Genomic DNA, 20,467 nt, shown 5'->3' with positions numbered 1-20,467 from the left:
TTTTATTTTATGTAGAATCTGTGGCTAAAACCTTAATAACATAGTAGAGAGTCACTCCCCCCATAAGTTATATGTTTTATTGTGATCAGATGTAGCTTACTCTACCATGTGTTTGTAGCAGCTATTTGGGAATACATTAAACCTTGAAAGAAGAGCATTTGTTCTCTGATTATATCAAAATTTTGAAAAATCTGAAACGTGTGGCAAATATTGATGCTCTTTTCCTCAAGTTCAGATTTTGAAATGCGAGCAACAGCTCTTGCTTGTAATCTAGCTTAAGTTAATGAAGAAATTAAAGGAAACCCTAGGAAAGGCATAGTTGTAGCTATGATGTTATATATAGAATATGAAAGATGTTCACTCTTTGATAAATAGAGATTAGAGGCCAGGTGCCACTGGGGATTTCAGTTACCAGTTTTGGAGACATAATGCATGTAATTTAAAAAATACAGAAGTGATTCATTCTCATCATAATATGTATAAATAATAAAAAGAAAGTGAAATTCTCTCTTTAGTAGTTCTTCCTACCCTTCATGCTTACACTTTCCTTTAGATTTAACCACTGGTTTGTGTATATCCTTAGTGGTCTTCTTATAAGCATTTATTAAAAACATAGACATATATGCATCTGCATAAAAAATCTGTGTATGCATTCACAGATCCTAAACATTTGCATAAATGTATATGCATATATATGCATTATATGTAGATATCTGTATCGCCCCATGTATATTCAGGAACTTTCTCTCTTACTATTATAACAGACGTATTTTTATGCCAGCATGTTTAAATAGCTTTATTATTTAAAAACTGTTGCATAGTATTCCAACAGGGCTGATTTATTACAGTTCATTTATTTTATTAAATAGGTGGATCATTTTGAATTATTTTATTTCCTTCAAGATCAAAGTGATATCTTTTTTCTTCATTTTTTTGATGCTTCAATTTTGCAACACAAAATAATTTATTTGGATATTTTTTAAGACCAGGCTATTAATTGTAAAATAAATCTATTATACTTTTAAATCCTTCCCTTCCATATGTTCCTTTTTTCTGGAGCAGCCTCTTTGGCACTTTTTCCTTTTTTGAGAATGTAAGTTCCTCTACACCATTATGTAATATGTAATAGCAAATGCCGGGTTCTTCATAAATAGGTGCAATACTCTAAATTAAAGTCTACTTCCAAATACAGTTTATATTTGGAGTTAAACTTTCCATTTTTGAGACATGCATTATAAAAACCTGACCTACTACAGCACATTCTTCCAATTTCTAATCAATGTCCATTCAACCAGAGCAATAACTGCTTCATAAGCTAAATTAGAGTGCCTTCTTGCAGCTGATAATTCTTGGTACAGCCTCTTGAGCATCAAGTGCGAATTTCAAGAGAATCCATCGCCAGACAAATTCAGCGTTATCAGCCTCAATCCAGACAGCTTTTGCTTCCCTTTGAATGTTACTAGCCTGTACTTTCCATCTCTTTCATTTGTGCTCCCTTTGTGAATCCACAAAATCATGTTCAGAACACTAGTGGAAGAAAGAGCATAGGGGCCAGAACGCATCTTTTCTTTACTAAAGCACTTCGGCCCCTACAAATTTCTCTTTCTTATTCAATTCTCATTGAGAACCTCATTTATGTCTTATTTGCCTGCAGTCAGAAACTCAAATGATAAACCTGAAAATGTATTTTCCTTACACCATCACATGAGGTGCTAACAGAGTTCTCCCTTTTCAAATCAGATCCACTCTCTAAAATGAATGACTTAAATCTAAGTCTATTTTATGACACTTAGTGGAATGTTTTTAATATTGGTCAACTGTATTCTTGGCATGACTCTTTTTTATTGAAGATTTGTCTTTTGAAAAGTGAATTGTTTTATTAGATCTCTTTTAATGTTAAGCAAATTATCTTGTTTCTACATGAGTACTTTAATTTATATTTATGTATGTTATCATTAATTTATTTAATTAATAAATCTCTCTTGGCTATCTACTATGCCCAGGATATTATGTTAGGTGCCAGGGGTCATATGTGTTAAGACTACATAAAGATGACTGTAGGCAGTATTGTATGAAGGAGAAAGAACACTAGAACCGATGGGTGTAAGTCTTGGCTTTGCCATTTAGTTACTCTCAGACCTTGACCAAATTACTTAGCCTATTTCAGCTTCAGTGTCTAAACACACCTCAAGTGGGGCCAATAATATATCTTTCATTGACTTCACAGGACTTAAATGAATGCTGTTACTTTATAATTGATTAATGCAAATGATAACCATAAAAAATGATCCATGTTTTCTACCCTTAATGGGCTTATATTTTAATGGAGAGTACAAAAGTGTTTTTCTGGTCAAAGGTTACCCGGGATTGACTAGGAGCCACAGAAAACAGCAGGTCATGTTCCTAGCACTTTGGACCTTTCTGTAGATGTCAATAATATTGACAATCTCCCCTCTCAGTTCTCTCTCCTACCTTGCATTCACTGTCCTGGCACTTTAATGATTCTCTCTCATGTCCCTAAGTACTTCTTCCCAGTCCTGGGCATTTTCCAAGGCAAGGTATGTTCAAAAGAGAAAAGGGCAGAAAAAAATATTGTAGTTTTCCAGGGAACTAAATCATTTCCAGTTGTAGGAATCAAGGAAATATTTATGAAAGATGAAGAATTTCAGCCAGGACCTGGAGGATGGTAGAATTTCAGCCTGCAGGAAATGAAGAGATCACTCTCAGTTCAGGGATCAGAATGAGCCAGGAGCTAGCAAGCTAGCGAGGAGTTAGCATGGAGCTAGCATGGAGCTAGCAACAAGCCTCTACAATACTGAGTGACACAATATGGTTAGGGCCTTGAATACATAAAGCAAAGCAATGAAATGTAAGTCTAGAAAGGAGGTTGTAGCTACAGAAGAGCTGACCTGGACTCAGATGTCTGGAGGCCACATTCTATCCTATATGTATTAGGGCCACACTGAAAATTTTGGAAATTGCCATTATACTAATAACTTCCAGCAAATAACTAATAACTTTCAGATATTAGTTTATAAAACTCTCCTACATAAAGGATAATTTTTTTTGCATTTTTTTATTATGTTATGTTAATCACCATACATTACATCATTAGTTTTTGATGTAGTGTTCCATGATTCATTGTTTGCATAGAACACCCAGTGCTCCATTCAATACGTGCCATCTTTAATACCCATCACCAGGCTAACCCATTCCCCCCACCCCCCTCCCCTCTAGAACCCTCAGTCTGTTTCTCAGAGTCCATAGTCTCTCATGGTTCGTCTCCCCCTCCAATTTCCCCCCCTTCATTTTTCCCTTCCTAATCATAAGGGATAATTTTTTAAGGGATAATTTTTTGATGGAAGAGCAGAAGTGCCGTTCTGTCAATACATCTAATTTACATGGCTAAGCTAAACATTTCGCCTCTCAGTCTAAAGTATCTGCATTTGAGTTGCCTCATTGATTTTGAGGCTCCTGAAGGACTTCTCCTTAAATAAAAGAGTACACCAAAGAAATCTCTTTTAGGAAAAAGGCAAGGTTGATCCCAATGGAGAATTCCAGTCTCCACTCTCAAAAAGCATGCACTACTTGAGGGCTCAGAAAATGGAATATTCCAACTTCAGCTACGTTAATATCTCTGCTGGTCATTCTGTTAACTCTCATTTGGTGAGCAATCGGATAGAGAATAGAAAATACCCAGGACTGGGAAAGAGTTCTCAGGGATGTGTGAGAGACTCATTAGAGTGCCAGGACAGTGAATCCAAGGTAGGAGAGGGACTGAGAGGGGAGGCGGTACTGCCAGACGAGGAGATGGCCATGAAGCAGAGAACCTTAGCTTTTGGAGTTGAGGAGAAGCAGAATGGCAGAGAGAGGGGCTGGCAAACACAGGGAAAAATTATCAATGGCAAGGGAGAGAGCAAGAGTTAAGCTGAAGAGAATAACTGATGTCATGAAGCCTGACAGATGGTAATGGAATCAGATTGAGGACATTGTGTAGAGAAATTAACTTTAGAACTCATAGGAAGAAGAAGCAGGGGGTAGAAATAGGAGGTATTTTGTGATATAAAGAGGGAAGTCAAAGGAACCCTCATCAGCTAGCTCAAGGTTCACAATAAGATCAAGGGGCAGCAGCTCTTGGAACCCGAGAAGTGTGTACAGGGTGACCTACATAATTCCCAGGACCAGGTGCAAAAATGAAAATGTGTGGCCTTTGTTCAAAAAGCATAAAAAGATGTTGTTGTAAGTACTAAAATTTAAAACTTATTTTTCTTTTGTGGTCCCTGTCTCATCCTGTCATGGTGTTTTTTTATTTGCTATTGTGTTTCTTGGGCAGGGGGATACTAGGGGAATTGCAGATACTCATAGATGGCCAATAGTCCTGCCTTGCAACTCAGCATGTGTATGCTTGAGCACTCACATTGTGCTCTGGTTGGTGGCAGGAAACCCTGTCTCCTCCCTACCAGCTCACACTCCTACCCACAATGGATGGATAAACCCCAAGGATTCTCTGTGCTTAGACTCACTTAGTAATGGATCAGGGCTAACTTCTGCAAAGTTGCCCTCCAGATGGGCTGTGTCACTGCTAGTCTGGTATGGGTTTTAGCTGCTGCTATAACCTGCTTGGATGCCGTGGGGACTTTCACCATACCCTGATCCTCCCCAAGCCCATGTTCAAGCCCCCACAGAGGGGTGGGAGCAGCAGAAACCTGCAGTGATAACTGGGTACAGGCAGGAGAGGGGTGCTAGGCAGCCTAGAAGAGCCATCCCACAGAGGAAGGGAGGTGGTAAGAGATGCAAGGATGTGTGTGAGCTGAGGCTCCACGTTCCTGGCTCATGCTGTACTGTCCCACCTGACTTCACTTACAAAACACAAGTCCTGAGATAAAATTATTAAATATTTCAAGATGGTGAACACAGAGCACTAAACTCAAAACACAGAGCCCTTCTGAGCTAGGGCCCTTTGCCATTATCTTGGCACATACCCATGAAGCTGCCTCTGAGTGTGTCCATGTGTGTGTGTGTGTGTGTGTGTGTATGCATGTGTGTGCATGTGTGTGTGTGATATAAAAATAGAGAATCAACATGAGCTGAGTGGTTTGTGAAAATTCCTTCAGTAATGCTATCCTTTTTTGGTGTCTTTGGAGGTAAAACAAGGTAAGTTAATGGCAGGGCCACATTATGATTTTCATGGACACAAGGCATGTTTGCATTAATGGGACCATTCATCTATAAAAAAAATTTTTAAGTATATTTTATGACTGCATTGATATAAAGTTGAATATATTAATATCATATATTAAAATATTTTCTTTAACCTAAAAGGTAAGATATTAAAACATTTATGTGGGTCTCTAAAAGTATTGTGGCTACTAGGCACTATGCCTAAAGGATAAGTTGGCCCTGATGGATGATAGGTGTTATTCAGAATTGACACAGTAGATATGGGATGGGATCAAGGAGAAGGGATTCTGGAGAGCCAGTGGGGACAACATAATATCCCAGCTGGATGAAGAGAGATACAGGAAGTCTCTAGTGCATGAGGAACTGTTAGATGAGGGTCTGGAGCTGCAGAGAAAGGAGAAGGAAGTATCAGGAGCAATGTGGTAATAAACAGATGGAAGCCGGGAGTCAGGTTGGGAAATAGTCTAGGTCTTATAGTGTTGAAACCATCAAAAAAACTAAAAGGTTAATGATTTAGATCAGAAATAAAGGCCAGTCATGGGTCACATAAATGTATATTTTTATGTTTAATTTTACTCATTTGCTTTACTATGTATATCAACATATTAAGTCATCACATGTAATTCTTTAAGAAATAAATGCTGGGAGAAAAGAGTTTTTTAGATTATTCTTAATTTTAAGAAGGAAAGATTCCTAAATTATATTCTCTCAGTTCTAGTTTATTTGGCTGTGGTTAACAAAAGAAATGAGAAAGGGAATATTGTTTTGCTTCAGCTGGGCTTTTAAATACATAATCAGTGCACCAGTTTTTGTGAACAGTAACTTCAGGGTGTGAATTCAGGACATTTGTACTTAATCTACAAGTGCTAATGTTTCTGAGATAATTTTAAGCAATATAGTATCAGATTATATATGAGCTATTTTATAATAATAGAAGTCACATTTAACTACAGGTTAAGTGACTACATTAAAAGGGAATACAATTATTTTAATGGATTTCTAATTAAATGCTTAAATCTTGGATAGTCTAGAAGTGTATTTTAAATTAAATTGATCTTTCTTAGAAGTTTGGTTGAAACTGTTAGCAAAGAGGAAAAAAAACTAAAAGAAAAAAGATTCTGTTTTCAGTGTGATACTTAATGATAAATAGTACCTGTTCTGGTAAACATCAGACAAGGAAAGGTATAGAGAAAGAACAGGAGACTGTAGTGTCATAATGGGCAAAAAAAAAACATAGGCAGATAGTTTGCCAAAAAAAGGGTATAACTTATAAACAAACATACAATATTTATTCTTAAAAGTAATAAAGTGAAAATTAAAGAAAGTTACCAATTTTACTAAACAAATAAAGTACCAAAATGTTGCATTGTTTCATTTATACTATTTTGTTTATAATATTTTTTTATGTTTCAAATAACTTTGTCTGGTGGAAAAAAATATTTTTTCCCTTCCAAATGTTTTATAATGTGGTAAGACCACATAAATACAAAAGGACAAGGAGGAGAAGAAGAAGTAGGAGGAGGAGAAAGACATAAAAAGGATAATACTCTCTATAGTTGGACATATTTAATCAGAGTCTGAATAGCCATCTGTTAAAAATGTTGAAGAAGGGACTCCTACAGTGTGTAGGAGTTTGGACTAGTTTATCTTTTGAGGTCCTTTCAAATTCTACAATTGGATAAATCAGTTATTTTTAGCATTTTAATAAAACTTTTACTAGGAAAGAAATAGTGGTGACATTAGAAGTGGCACACAATTTAACATATTCACAAAAATATAAAACAAACTCAAGCTTTATAATATAAATAAAGTGCAACTTCAAGCACTGTATAGAAAAGATAGTGTTCCCTCCCTGGTAGCTTGAGCAAAAGTCCTTGGTAAGATGTTATTTTATCTGGCTTGGGTCACCTTCCTAGATCTAATCATTGTGGCTAGGGAGAAGGAGTTCTCAGGTTGTCTCAGCCAGAGCCCCATGCCCACCCAGTAGTTTGGTGGTGATCATGGAGCAGAGGGGTGGAAACAGCCTTCACTCTATCGCAGCTCACAAGAGAGGAGCTCTGTAATCAGGAAAAAGAGAGGAAGAAAATTTTTTGTGCAGATAAAATCATTACTGGAGCTCTCCAAACTCAAAACATCAATTCATCATTATGGTTTCTATCAAAGTCCCATGCATGGTATAAATTGTAGGGTTTCTGCATGTTATAAAAGAGCCAGTTTATTTTAGCTAATTCAACCCCTTAGGCTGAGATGTGGAAAGAAAGTCAACTAAAGGAGGTAGTTGTAATAGAAAGGAGAGAGGTTGGTTTCTGAGCTCTTTTTCTGAGTCTTAATTCCCAGCTTCTAGATCTCCTCATCTTGTTTCCCCAGGTACCTAGTGACCAAGACCTGTCCAAGGCCCTGTATCAGCCACACTCTTAGTTTCTCTGCCTGCTGTTACAGCTTGTCTGTCTCTCTCTCCCTCACTTCCATAAGAGGTCTTACTCTTATGGTAAGTGGGCATAAATCTAATCAAAAGCTACTCTGAGTTAAGAATGCTAGCCTCACATTTACTTTCCCAGGACAGTTTTCCTATTGAATCATATAGTCAATGGGAAAGAGAAGATTTGGGCTTGGAGATGCTCTCTCACTCCCACTTTGTCACTCTCACGTATGCTTTCTCTTTCTCTCTCTCTTTCTCCAAACAGAACCCTACTGTGTATTCTGTCCTGTATCCCAACACCTGGGAAAAGATGCACCTTTCAAGCAGTGGCCTATAGACTATACAGATTCCATATGCTCATCTCCCATTTGGGACCCTTAGAGTTAGGATCTTCACAAAGGTCTTTGCATAATTTCTACATCAACCCAGCTATCTCAATCAAGCAAGAAGTTAGCCAGCCATTATTCCTTACCTGCCTTTGATTTCCAAACCCTATCTTGGTTCTCCAATCTCCTATGGCTCCTTTTTACCTCGTTAGATGTGTCTTTATTCACCATTTGCTTAGGAAAAACTAAGCACCATCTACATGCTAGAGCTATGTGAGACCTAGAGAAAAAAGGGGAAGTGGATCCAGTCACTGTAGGAAAGACCAAAATCCCTGGAGACCATACCATTCATTATTCTAAGAAGTGAACTAAGAGTTTGACTCAAGGTTTCTGTTTTTCTAACCTAGAAAGCCTTTTCCACCCTGGAAATAACATCTTTAGCTCTCAGCCACTGAGGGTTTGGTTCTTCCTTAAAAACTGAAAAGAATCAATGTATTTGGACTGTGAGTTGAATTGGGTATAGAGAAAATTAGCTAAGCAGAACCAACCACATGAGTTTTTGTTGAGGCTAAATTTTACTTTCTTTTCCATTGATACTAACCCTATGAAGTAGAAAAATAATTTTGCATCTTGTTAAGTATATGTCAAATTGATGTTTGAAGTCAGCTCTGTGTACATGCTTTATTTTCATTGCTTGCTGCTCCCTCACACAGAGAAACTGTGATGACAATATTGTATTATAATATACTAGAGCCTTGTCATAGTGTGGTCCTCAGGGATGATATTGGGTCATGTTATAGATGAGGCAGCAATATAATAGATCCAAGCATAACCTTGGCAGCTCTGTTTTCAATAACAAAGCATAGATTATTCTGGTCTTGGAAAAATTTTAAAGAAATAGACATTCCCAGGGGCGCCTGGGTGGCTCAGTCGTTGGGCATCTGCCTTCGGCTCGGGTCATGATCCCGGGGTCCTGGGATCGAGCCCCGCATTGGGTTCCCTGCTCGGCGGGGAGTCTGCTTCTCCCTCACCCTCTGCCTGCCTCTCTGCCTGCTTGTGCTCTCCCTCTCTCTCTCTTTGTCAAATAAATGAATAGGATCTTTAAAAAAAAAAAGAAAAAGAAATAGACATTCCCAGAAGACTAACTTGCTATCCACATTCTGCACTGTAACAGAAAGACCTTATAGTTTGAAAATCTACTAGACTTTTTATTTATTTATTTTATTTTTTTATGTTATGTTATGTTAATCACCATACATTACATCATTAGTTTTTGATGTAGTGTTCCATGACTCATTGTTTGCGTATAACACCCAGTGCTCCATTCAGTACGTGCCCTCTTTAGACTATTTTTAGTCTCCATTTTATTTGATTTTCAGCAGCATTGATATTGTTCATTCCCTTTTAAAAAGACTCCTCCTGGGATGCCTGGGTGGCTCAGTCGGTTAAGTGTCTGCCTTCAGCTCAGGTCATGATCCCAGGGTCCTGGGATTGAGTCCCACATCAGGCTCCCTGCTCAGTGGGGAGTCTGCTTCTTCCTCTCCTTCTACCCTTCCCCCTTGCTCATGTGCTCCCTCTCTCTCTCAAATAAATAAATAAAAACTTCGAAAAAATAAAAAATAAAAAGACTCCTCCTTAGGGGCACTGTCCTACTACTTAGGATTCTGCACTGTCCTGCTCCTTTCCACTTTCTCTCTCCTCCTTCCTCTGGAAATTCAACTATCCACTACTCATTTTTTCCCCATTTTTCACTTTTTCAACAAATATTATTGTGCATGTGCTATGGGCCAGGCGCTGACATAGGCACTGGAGTCACAGTGATAAGCAAAACACATCATTTTTGTCCTCAAGGAGCTCACAATATAGTAACATTTTTAGTTCCTTGGATTGGGTATTTGTATCCTCAGCGTTCTTTAAAATCACATAAAGGCACCCTAGCATGACATCTTTTCCTTTGTCTCTTTTGAGCTAATGCAAAATATCAGATTGTCACATCAGGCTCAAGCAGAGAAGTCTACCAAGCATCATGCTTTACTAATAGTTTCAAGGCTACAAGCAATCAACAAGCATAGTAGAAAGAGGAAGAAGACAGGAAAATCCTCTGTGGCTTCTCATGTCCTTCCACTTTGTAACATATAGGCTTTCTTTAACCCAGAGTAAGAGATGATTATGTGTGTGATTTCTGTTCTGTATACTATCAAGAACTGTGCAGGATCTGGGATTTTACCCTACTTTTACACTACAAATTAACCTATTACTGGATGCTGACAGAAGACATGAGGTTTCTGGGTCAGAAACAAAAGACTTTATTACTTCTGGCAAAAGCAATAGCCAAAGCTTCATTTGTTTGTGTCAACTTGTGTCCCCACCGTATCCCACAGCAGTGACACAAGGCCTTATTATGAATGCTCGTACATGCAATTGATTGCATTATACAAAGGAAACACTGAGCTCGGGGATGTCCACCACTTTCACAGTTAGTGGAAACAAGCCTGCTCATTTTCTCAGGAGAGATGTGAACTCACCTCTCTGTGCAAACACAGCCCTGAAAAATATTTTGGGTAAAGAGAGTGATCAGGCATAGAAATGTATAGGGATGCTCAAGACCCATGGTTGATTGTTTCTCCCAGCATATACCTTCTCTTGGAATGCACTAATGTGATTTGAGATTCTCAATAATTTGAGAATTTCCTCTGTCTTTTACATCTTTAACGAAGCCCTCTTTATTGGCCAATTCCTATCAGTATTTAAGCTACTGCAAGTCTCTTCCACCTTAAACACCCTCTGCTTCTACCACACTCTCCTGTCCAACTACAAACCCCTCTCCTTAATAGTTACATTTATTGCAATACATCTTTTAACTAACTTTCTCCCTTTCTTTGTCTCCCACTTCTTCTTCAACTCAAACCACTGTAATCTGGGATATGTATCAGCTACTCCATCGAAACAGTTTTCTATGTCTCAGCTTCATCCCCTGTACGTAGGGGTAATAACAGTATCTACTTCACAGGGTATTTTGAGTATTAAATATGTTAATATATGTAAAGAGTTTAGAGCAGTGCATGACAAATAGTAAGTATTCAGTAATTGTTAGCTGGATTATTATTATTAGTATCCTCCTCCTCCTCCTCAATGTCATTAGTGAAATTCTTCTTGCTAAATTCAATGAGCATGGCACTTCCTACTTGACATCTCTGTGTTGATCACATTTCTTTCTTAAACCCCTCCCTTCCTTGGTTTCCATGATGCCAGACTCTTGGTTTTCTTCCTACTTCTCTGCATGGTCTTCTTGGTCAGCTTTGTGTGTCCTACAATAGCCTGCCTTAAATGTTGATATTCTCCAGGGCTCTCTATTAGAGTCCTTTTGTCTTTTTTATCTACATGATTTTGCTTAGTGCTCTTGTCTGCTTCTGTGTCTTGAATTACTATCTATATGGAAATGCCCAATACTCTGTACCTCATTCATTTACATGTTTAACAGATATTTATAAAGCATATTCTATGTGTCAAACACGGATTACTATTGTGAGCAAAACTTGGTAGTGTTCCTGCTTTCGTGGACTTAGTCATTAATGAGGAACACAGATATCAAATAATCACACACACAAATCTACAACTATAGATGAGTTAATGGCTCTAAAGGAAAAGAAGATAGTCCTAAGAAAGTATAACACATAAATCTGACTTACATTGAAGGAGAAATATAGGCTTCCCTAAGGTAGTGGTGTTTGGGTGAACATCTACAGGCTGCACAGATATTTAGGTAAAGGAGGGGAGGAAGAAATCAAAAGGAGTACAGAGTCTTCAAGGAACTTAAAGAAGATCAGAGTTGTTAAAACACAGTAAGGGAGGGGCACCTGGGTGGCTCAGTTGTTAGGCATCTGCCTTCGGCTCAGGTCATGATCCAAGAGTCCTGGGATCAAGCCCCGCATCAGGCTCCCTGCTCAGCGGGAAGCCTGCTTCTCCCTCTCCCACTCCCCCTGCTTGTGTCCCCTCTCTCGCTGTGTCTCTCTCTGTCAAATAAATAAAATCTTAAAAAAAAAAAAAAAAACACCACACAGTATGGGAAAAAGAATAGCAAGATAGAATTAGAGAAGGAGGCAAAGACCAGAGAGTGTGATGCAGGGACCTGCCGACCATGTTATTGTTTGGTTTACTTCTAAGAACAATGGGAAGTGATTGGAGGGTATAAAACCATGACATGAGTGAGGGAGTAGGTGACTTGATCTTTTTTTTTTTTTTAAACATCACTGTGGTGCAGCATGAAGATATTGGAGGGCCCAATGTGGATGTGGAGGTAGCTTTAGCATGCTATTATAACCATCTATGCAGTTTGGATTGGAGTGATGCCAGTGGAGATGCAAGTGGACAGATTTGAGATGTTTTAGGAGATAAATTTGATGGTATAATGTGGTTACTAGATTAGATATGGGTGAAGAAGAAGAAAGTATCAAGGATGACTCCTAATTTTTAGACTTCTTCAGGTAGATAGATGGTAGCTGAAAAATCAGCCCATATTTCTCTCCTGATTTTAGTCCACACACTCAGTTGCCTGCTAGATATTCCCAACTTCCCATCTCATTTGCCCATCAAATCCTTTATGTTCAAAACTGAACTATCCTATCAAATGTTCTTCCTCTTGTGCTATTTCAGTGAATGCCACAACCATCCATCCAATTGCTCAAGGCAGTTGACCTTGATTCTTTTTTTTCCATCACATCCAGTTAAGAACCAACTCATATATATATATTTTTTTATCCTTAACATCTTTTATATCTGGGCAAAATCTCTCTATTTCCACTGCTACTACCTTCAATAAAGTCCTCATCATCTTTCATCTGGATTTTGGTGATAGTTATTCCTTGGCTTCTCTGTCTTCAGTCTCCCACTTCTCTAATCTGTTCTTCACTCTGCTGGTGCCCATTGTTTATAAAGTAATGGTTCCTTAGTATGGCAGAAAAACCCTTCATGATCAGGCCCCAGCCACATCTCTAGCACCATCGTGTTTTGCTTTAATCCTTACTTTACAAGACCAAATGACTTCCATTTTCTATAAAACAAATATTGTCCTATCCTCAGCACAAAATAACAAGTCTTTTGAGCTTTGTTCCTTCCTAATACTGTAATTCTTTTAAAAATACATATTACCATCCTGTTTGCCTTTGTGAACTAGATGGTTTTGCTGAGAAAGGCCATCTCTACTGCTGGATGAATGTCTGGGCTAGAAAACTGGTAACATTTTTTTTTTTTTTTACAAAAAGACAGAAGGTAAGGAAACAATAGTATCTGCAAAGTTAGCAGCATGTATTCATTTCCTACTAACTGAGCATTAAGCTACCAGAGGTAGCTTCCAAGAAAGGAACAAAAGGGGAAAACAGAGGCCAAAGTTTGGAGGAAAAACTAGAGAAGGATCACTCAAGGGGGATTGTGATGAAACCATTGAAGAAGGTATCATCTTCAACCTCTCTGGCACTATCAGATGTACCATGACTTTACACAGGCAGTTTGATAAACTCTTAATAGTTATAATAATAATGAACCAAAATTGTGACAAACCCCCAAATTCATTAGAATCTTGATAGAATATAATCATTCCAGTAAACACTATAAGGAAGAGCTACATGACTTTTTCTGACCCTTGATGAAATATAGATTAAAACACGTTACTGATTAGAGGACAATAAATCTTTTTGATAAGTGTATGCTGAGTTTGAACTGCACTTGGAGACTTCCTCCTTCACACCATCTTTACAGTATACATGTATCAGTTAGTATGATTTTGTTTATAAACAATAGAATTGTGCAACTCAAAATCTTAAACAATAAAAGGGGGTTATTGGATCACTTAACTGAGAAGTCTAGAGGTAGGGAGGACTTCAGGCACAGTTCAAGCAGGGTCTCAACTGAGGTTCTCTGTGAGCCCTTCAGTTCTGTCCTGCTTGTTGGCTTTATCTTTAGTGTAGCTTCATTCATGGCTCACATCCACACTTTATAATTTCCAGAGCAAGAAGGCATCTGTGTCCCAGGATTCCCAGCCCACATGTTGAGCTTCATGATGATTGGATCACATCTGAACAAATTCATTCATTCCTGAGAAAATTATATGCTAATGAAGAGATAACCTTGTTCAATCACTATGGCAAATGGAGGTAAGATAATGTGAAGTAGAGTCTACCTTGGATTTGAGAGAGGAGTTGTGTTCACCAATCTCACATAAACTATATGCCTTTTCTAAAGTGGAAGAGATAAAATTCCCCAAAGGAAAACCTGGGGTTATCTAGTATGAGTGAGGAAGATAAAAACAGATGAAATCCTTAACAGACAATCAGTAAATATTCACCTCAGACACAGTTCACATTTATTCTTTGCAAACTTAGAAATGATTCTGTGCCCTGGATTTTAAGAGCTACTTGTTAATGGTCAAAACAAGTATCAAGCATCCTACTGCAAGGGTAAAGAGAGATAAGTGCAATCAGAGCCCAATTCTAAGAAATCCCATGAATGGATGTGGATGGACAAAAGACTAAATGCTGTGCATGGCTCTCAAGTCACACATTCATTCATTCATTCATTCATACAACATTTATGGAATATTGACTCTATGCCAGAAAAGCTTAATAAAACAAAATCTTTGACCTTAGGGAGTTCATTCAATCAGGCACTACAGAATTACAAGTGAATAGTTAGAAGTTTTGATATACTATAGTATATGAGAGTGAAAGTATTATGGTATAACAGAGTGAAAATAAAGCCACGTGGACAATCTAGTGGAATCTTCACTATACCCTTCAATATTTCCTCCAAACCTAACACTTCTACAATGTAATCTCCATCATAAAGCAACCTGAAAACACCCATTTCCAATCAACAGGTTTCTGAGAATAATATATTAAAAGGGAAATGGAAGAATAATTTATCTTATTCTGGTTGTACACTCTAAGAAAATAATATGAAACAATTTTGGTTGTTTGGAAACAAAAGTGGATCATTGTTGTCTCAGGGAGCTTTTATGTGCAAAATACATTTGATAATAATGTGAATTCTTTTAAGCTATTATAATCTGTGACCATCTAGGGAAATAGTTTTGGGAATAAATACAGCAGAAATATTTAGAAAAAGAACATTAAAAAGAAAAATAGCAGACATAGTTGATTCTTTCTGACATTCTTTTATAGTATAAAAATCTTGAAATCCTTGGTCTATATCACAGAGATAATGCTGAAAAAAATTCTAATCTCTTTATCATTATTCCCAGCAATGTCCCAGAGCTCCAATTCTAAGGACAGGGCTTTCTTTAAGCATCTAACATGAAGATATAACTCAGAGAATTTTTGGAGGAATAGTTTTTTCACATGAAGTATACTTGATAATAACATTTTAATGTAATATTGACATTTCTGTTTTTTTAACTCTGTTGGACAGAATCTTGATGGAAAAGAAAATCACTTGTGACAGCTTCACCGTGAGTGTCTAATATCATGGCAATCTAACCCGGTTTTATCCTATATCAGAGGTATTCCATCAGAAAAGAACTAAAGTGCCCTTCATGTTTCATAGAAGCAAGTAATTTCTTATAACAAATGGTGCTAAAATAGTCAAAATTATTAACTATTATTGAAAGAATATTGTGGGAAATATTGGTGGTTTATTTTCAGAGGTTTTTGTAGATAATTAAAATATAAATCATTAAAATAAAAATACAGAACACATATGAAAATATATATATTATCTAATATATATAGTAAATAGAAAAATGTATATAATTTTGGTCAGAGTATTGATTTGTCCACTTGAACTGAATTGGTCTGCTTTGGTCAAACAACTGAGAAGTTGAACCAATCATGACATTTTTGATCCATGTGATCAGAGGACTGTCTATACTCTTGCTTCTCAGAGTACAGTCCACAGGCCAACAACATCAGAATTGCCTTGGATCTAGGCAGAAATGCAGAATCTCAGCCCCTCAGCTCCAGATCTACTGAATTAGCATGTACATTTTAACAAGATCCTAGGTGCTTAAAACATTAACTACATCAGGGGATCTCAACTCTGGCTACACATTAGGATCACTTAGGGTGATTTTAAAATGTTTTATTCCCAGATCTTACCCCAGACCAATTAAATAAGCCTCTTTAAGGGTAGAACCAGGGCATGAGTATTTTTATATGCTCACCAAGTGATTCTAGCATGCTGCCAGGCACGAGAACTATTAGTTATACAATGCCCAATCAGTACATTCAATGTATTCTGAAAAGGCATAAAAGAAAAAGAAAGTCAAACCAATTACTTTGTATTTGGTACCACTCTAGAAATGATTGATTTTTTTAACTGTTAATAAGTTTGCTTAGCTCCTGTGTGAACACAGCCTATGATGTCTCAACCTGCCTAGAAGTGTATTGTATTGTAAATCAAGAAGAGGAACGCTTTGCCAAATTAATTAAAAGGAGTTTTAGGTTTGTTTTTCAACTTTACTTCCTTTCATCAAGCTTACTCTCCAGCTTGACAGATCTGAATGCTGAATCTCAGACACTGTGCACATTCAAACCACTGCACCTTTGCATTACCCACCCTCTTCTGCACGCACTTAACTGCTCAATGTTTACCCTCTAACATTCCCTTATCCCTCTAGCCCCAGATGGACTTTTTTCCTTTGAATTCCCATGTTCTTTACTGTTTCTGTCTTGCACTCTCACTTTATAGTCTTATATTGTTAGCTCCACTATTTAGTGGAATAAAATTGCCTGTTGTTTAATTTCTACATGTAATCTCAGTCATTAGCAATCTATTTCAAAATCTTATGCATGAACAGGGAAGGAAAAAAGAAATCATAGCATAGTACATATGACAATCATTATTATCCCATTTTATAGTAGTTTCAGAGATCAAGGTGACAGGCTAGTAAGTTTCAACACTAAGATATTTTCCCCAAGATTATTTAACTCAAAGTCCAGGGGCAGTTTGGTTGCTTGTGTGTGTGTATGTGTGTGTGTGTGTGTGTGTGTGTGTGTGTGTATAATAAATTACAGTACTTTAATTATAGCTCTGGGGCAGATTTAGAATATGAACACACCAAAACATACTGAAAGAAGACTCACTCTCAGAATTGATGTCCATTCTTATCTTTGGAATAAACCCAATGATTACTCTTTTTTTACATTAATTTGATTTCTTCAGTCAGAAAATTAATGAAGCGGGCGCCTGGGTGGCTCAGTTGGTTAAGCAACTGCCTTCGGCTCAGGTCATGATCCTGGAGTCCCGGGATCGAGTCCCGCATTGGGCTCCCTGCTCGGCAGGGAGTCTGCTTCTCCCTCTCCCGCTTCCCCCCTCTTGTGCTCTCTCTCTCTCAATAAAATAAATAAAATCTTTAAAAAAAAAAAGAAAATTAATGAAGCTTGATGAGGAGGGTCAAAGAGAGGTGGTCATATTACACTTCTTTAAAATTACTTTTTATGCTAGGGCGCCTGGGTGGCTCAGTTGGTTAAGAGACTGCCTTCGGCTCAGGTCATGATCCTGGAGTCCCGGGATCGAGTTCTGCATTGGACTCCCTGCTCAGCAGGGAGTCTGCTTCTCCCTCTGACCTTCCCCCCCTCATGCTCTCTCTATCTCATTCTCTCTCTCAAATAAATAAATAAAATCTTTTTAAAAAATGAAATAAAATTACTTTTTATGCTAAATGAAATAAGTCAGAGAGAAAGACAAATGCCTTATGATTTCACTTACGTGTGGGATCTAAAAAACAAAACAAATGAACAAACAAACAAAAAGCAGAAACAGACCCATAAATACAGAGAACAAATTGATAGTTGCCAGAGGAGTGGGGAATGGGGAGATGGACAAAACAGGTAGAGTGGAGTGGGAGATCCAGGTTCCTAGTTTTGGAATGAATAAGACCCAGGAATCAGAGGTACAGCATAGGGAATACAGTCAAGGGTATTGGAAGAGCACTGTATGGTGACAAGTGGTAGCTACACTTGTGGGGAGCATGGCACAACATAGAGACTTGTCCATTCAGCATGTTGTATACCTGAAACTAGTGTAACATTGTGTGTCAACTGTAGTTTAATTAAAAAGGAAGAAAAAATTACGTTTTAGTATACCAGTAATACCAGAATAACTTTCTCTTATATAAAATTAGAACATTGGAGATGTGGATAAAATCTTTGTCCAACACCCTCCCACCCACACATCCTGCATTCCACTCAATCTAGATGACCTTCTTCTGTCCTCAAAAGTAATCATTTTTATTTGTGCACACCCTTTAAGATATTTTTAATGTATTTAATACATATGTATGGTATGTTATAATAATTTTTATAGAAAATTTTTAATGCTTTTATCATATAAAACATACGATTCTTGGGAATTAAGGGTTTTACCTGTAGATCTAAAGTAAAAGACCTGGAAAGGATAGCTAATTCAGGGGTTAACAGAATTAAAATTCAAAATTATATCTCAACCTTGTGGAATAATATCCTAAAGCTGGAAAGATAAAAATTTAGCTAGCATAAATGTTAAAGCCCTATAGAAAGTACAAATAACAAATGGAGAATTCTGAATCAACATTAGTTTATATGAAAAAGACTTACAGGTTTGCTTTTCACAGACTCACAATTTAATAAAAATTCTAATACTTTGAAAAGTTAGTAGTTCTTATCTCTAAAATAGGATTCCTCTTAAAATATCAGAAATATTTCAGGATATCTAAATTTAGAAGGAAAATACTAGATTGTACAAAATGTGGATTTTTTTTCTTTCTCTCTCTCTCTCACACTCACACACACACACACACACACACACACACACACACACAGCAAAGCCAAATGAAAGAAACGCTTTTACTTCCCTCAAGTCAAGGTCTATAGTTTTTTACCACAGTATAAAACATTCATTACAGATCAGATGGTTTTAGTATGAAAAAGTCCTATGATGAGGTATGGCAATAGTATTCCTTGTCAATGTTGATGCCTTCTCAAGTAAGGATCTTGCCCTGTGGAAGTAATCTCACTCAATGTAAAGCTAATTGTGTATCATTATAACATATTTTAGTGACAAATATTCATACCCAACATTCTTTGACAGAATATCTGGGACTGAGGACACATGGAAAGTCAGGGACATTTTCTTCCTGAGACACATGCTTTTCCATGTCAAATCTCCACCTCTGCCTGATTTTTACGTTGACACTTGCCAAAAGACATAGATTCCAAGTTACAATATTCTCCAGACAAGAAAAACTAGAAACTCTTTTTCCACTGATCACCTGAAAAGTTTTCCTACGTTTGTGGGTATTTTCTCTTCATGATGTTAGATACATAAGTACTGATTTACATAGGGTATAAGGAAATAGAGATTCTGGGAGATGAATTTGTTTTCCTTTCCTAAAGAAAAGTGGATATTACTTGAATTTATCATGACCTTGACTGATCATAAGACATACGTGACCATAAGTCTTGATCTCTTTTCATTTTTTCTAAAATTAAACTTCACATAAACATGTTAAGTATTTCAGAAAATGGAACCCTGAATGAAAAGGAAGAAGCTTGAATCAATGGAGCAAATGTATTGATGTATTTTTAAGAACTCCAGACCATGATTTTATTTGAATTTATCTATCTTTGCCTTGATGGCCACCATAGCACATGAGAAGGAGATTCAAGGTCTTAACTCTATTATTGGCTTTATTCAGCAGCATCAGACCAATAATGGGTGTTTATCTACCAGCGTGTGCTGCTCCAGATAGAGGAGCTCATTGAAATTCTCCCCTCCGGTTTTCCTTCCCCAAGGAAATATCTGTATCTCAGATCTGTCTAATTAACTAGTATGTGAAGAATAGAAAACTGTGAGACAATCCCTATGCTCATCGTTGCTGGGCTTTAAAAAGCTCAATAAAGTTTCTATCTACATTCTCTTGTTTACACTGTGGAGCAAAATGGATCAAACAAGCAAAGATTTGTGGCAACAGAGACAGTCCCTTTGTACAATATAACACATACTGTGTATCAAAGAAATACTGTGCCACTTCTCCGAAGCTGACATTGGAATGACATTGTAATCCTGGCCATCTGTCTTTCTCCTCTAGATGTCGATGAATGTGTGGTGGTGAATGGAGGCTGCCAGCAGTGCCGTATTAACACTCTGGGCACCTTCCACCGTGAATGTGATACGGGATACAGACTCCATGCTGATGAACGCACCTGCATAAGCGAGTAAATATTAGAACCAGCTTGAAGCCGTTTTCAATGAAAATCGACCTGCCCATGTAGGGGCAGGAAGGAAAGGTTTTTCTATTGTAAAAATATCTATAGAAGCTGATGGTTTCCAAGTACAAATCTGTCTCTTAGAATAAAAAATATATTTAGCTATTAAAAGACTAAAAGACAAAAAAGATGGGGAAGGAAATATAGAAATTAACATTCATAAGCAAAACTTGAATCTCCAAATGTGACTGTTTGCATAGAATATAATTTCTGCCATATGCAGTGAAATATAAATTTGTTAGTTATTGGTTATACACACGTACATCATAGAGCCACAATGAAGA

At 37.3% G+C, this 20,467-nt stretch overlaps 1 protein-coding gene across 2 annotated transcripts in view; it reads left to right on the top strand.

Annotated features, from left to right (window-relative positions):
- The window catches only part of LOC118548702 (uncharacterized), a 627,159-nt gene that overhangs the window by 429,886 nt on the left and 176,806 nt on the right, over positions 1-20,467 (top strand). For both annotated transcript variants that reach the window (XM_078069499.1, XM_078069492.1), the window contains 3 exons: positions 13,929-14,075; positions 15,349-15,388; positions 20,006-20,132. The gene's annotated coding sequence lies outside the window, so the exon portion shown is untranslated. The remainder of the gene's footprint in view (positions 1-13,928; positions 14,076-15,348; positions 15,389-20,005; positions 20,133-20,467) is intronic.

Source organism: Halichoerus grypus, chromosome 1, assembly GCF_964656455.1.
Source record: "Halichoerus grypus chromosome 1, mHalGry1.hap1.1, whole genome shotgun sequence".
In the NCBI taxonomy this organism is placed as follows: domain Eukaryota; kingdom Metazoa; phylum Chordata; class Mammalia; order Carnivora; family Phocidae; genus Halichoerus; species Halichoerus grypus.
This window is presented reverse-complemented; position numbering and strand designations above follow the sequence as displayed.